This window comes from Microtus pennsylvanicus, chromosome 21 (genome assembly GCF_037038515.1).
Source record: "Microtus pennsylvanicus isolate mMicPen1 chromosome 21, mMicPen1.hap1, whole genome shotgun sequence".
Taxonomy (NCBI): Eukaryota; Metazoa; Chordata; class Mammalia; order Rodentia; family Cricetidae; genus Microtus; species Microtus pennsylvanicus.
This window is the reverse complement of record NC_134599.1, coordinates 1,236,444-1,239,087: the sequence shown is the minus strand read 5'-3', so window position 1 is coordinate 1,239,087 and position 2,644 is coordinate 1,236,444.

Genomic DNA, 2,644 nt, shown 5'->3' with positions numbered 1-2,644 from the left:
AGAGAGTATGTGGAGTCAAAGAGATACCATGTAGCCGCCAAAGGAGAGAGATGCCCACCCAACGGAACATTACCGGTAAACCGTAAGCCTCATGGTAAAATATAAAATAATGGAAATGGGCTAATATAAGAGCTAGCTAGCAATACACCTAAGAGATTGGCCAAGCAGTGCTATAATTAATATTCTGTGTGATTATTTCGGGTCTGGGCGGCCGGGAACGAATGAGCAGTCTCCGTCTACATTATGCTTTAATGTTCAAGGTTTTGGCAAAGTTTCTTGCATCGCCTTGTTACCTTTAATAGCCATGTCTACAGTAATGTCTCCTTTCATTCCCAAAGACAGGTTATTTCTTTCTGTGCAAGGTATTTTACCACAGGCTAGCTACTTGCATCGGTTTTCATAGTAACCATTGCTTTTTGAATGTACAAATGTCTAGGATTTGCTTTTTTTTTCTTTTTTTTATTTTATTTTTTTTAGGATTTGCTTTTTGACTCTAGTAAGAAGGTAAATTGTGGACAGAGAACACATTCTATATAATTTCAATACTTTTAAATTTGTTAAAACTTGCTCTGGCTTAGTTGGTAAGGTCAGTTTCTGCACTGTTCTGTGCACTTGTGGAACAGCAGTCCTGCAGCGCAGTGTGCTTGCATTCATGAATCGGGTCAATTTTGTTAATCAGCTTGTTCAAAATTTTGGCTTCTTTCCTAATTTGTCTTCTCAGTTTGAGAAAAGAATACCGGAATCTTCCAAAGACGATTATGAATTCAAATGTTTTACCTTCTAGTCTCTAGGAAGGATAAATTTGGGAGAAGTGTAGTATGAAAAAAAAAATTAAAAACAAAAATACAGGATAGCCAATCAAAAAAAAAAAAAAGGAAAGAAGGAAAACAAAACCCAAGCCCAGCCAATCAGCCCCAAACTCTGAAGTGGAACAAAGCCCAAACTACAAAGGTGTATTCAAGTGTAATGTATCAGTAGCCAATGTCACCTAGTTGGGCTAAGGCCTTCAAGAACAAAACTGTCAAGGCAGATTATGAGGGAAAAGCCTTGCAACCTTGTGTTATTTGTAGGAGACACATGTAGAATCCAGAGACCAGCCAGTCCAGAGTTAAGTCATATTACCAATGGGTGACATTACTTTGGTGGAATCAGGACTCTGAGGGTGCTGTAGAAGTCACAGATGTCCCTGCGACCACCTCCTTCAGCCTTCCATCTGCCCCTTGGGTGATATAAGTTCCCAGGTGTGGCCTAGGGTCACTTCCCAGAACAGTACGGGCAGACCCTCTCTGGGCCCCACACCAGGCCCTAGATCTGCACCACATTTAAACAGGCTGTCCAGAACAAGCCTCTGCTCATCCGTTCTCAGTGAATACAGAGGGCTTTCTGGTAATCAACAGCGACAGTCCTGGAGGTCGCCTGGAGTGTGACTGTAGCAACGACCACACAACCTCAGCTGGTTCCATGTCACTGCCTGACTGGATCTCAACCACTCATCCTGAGCAGGCACAGCAAAGGGAGGTACTTAGCACCCAGCAGACGCCAGGCCCTAGCAACTCAGTCCCGCATTACTGTTTGTCCACTCGTGCCGGCTGTCTGCAAGGCAGATGTGCCAGGGAGAGCATCACGGGGAGCCCTTTCACTGACTGACAGAACAACACGGCCTCTTGTTTAGAATTAAAAGAGTCACTCAAGCAGGGCAGACTTCCCTGTCCTAGCCAGGGCCACCCACACCAGGTGCCAATTTGTCTTATCAATTTAAGAACACCCAAGTCTCCCAAGTAGGATTTTGAATGTGAATGTTTCTTCTCTGCCCTCTGAACCTGTCTTACCCCTGCCCATTGGCACTGGAGGCACCAGCATTGCCCCGCTAGCCCAGAGATGCAGCTGCTCATTCCTTATAGGTGGAGGCTGCGGCCCTTTGCTTCTACTCCAACCTGCAAGCAGGGAGCTGGACTTGTCAACACCCTGTGCATACTTACACTCTAGGCGGACTTTTTGGGGGTTTGCCTTAGTCCCTAGGTCAGTGGTTCTGAACCTTCCTAATGCTGTGACCCTTTAATAGAGTTCCTCATGTTGTGGTGACCCCAACCATAAAATTATTTCTTTGCTACTCATAACTATTATTTGGCTACTGCTATGAACTATAATGTTAATATCTGATGTGACCCCTTCGCGGGCCACGAACCACACTCCAACATACTTTAATTTCTGTGCAAACCAAGTCCTGGATATCTCCAGAGACCGAGAGTCACTGGCAGAGCAGCCAGAGACTGCTTATGATTGTCATGGACAAGGCCACAGTACCTTCCCAGCTCCCGTGTGGACAGGCACATCTCCTGAAACGTCCTCAGGTTTAAAAGGAACTCAGTCAGATCAGCTCCGAAGGACGTGAGCTGAGTGAATGTGGATGGGCAGCGGTGGCAGAGCCAACCATCTCACCAGGGCAGAGGCAGGTGGAATGGCATCTAGGCAGTCAGGCCAAACCCGAGGCCGGCCCAGGTCTCAGCTGTATTATAAGCTAGATGGTGCCCTCCTCCTCGTTTATATGCTGAAGTCTTAATCTTAATAGGCACGGCCAACTCGCAACACTCCTAACCTGCTTGTAGCTAAGGAATAAATACTACATATGCAATCTAACACAAAC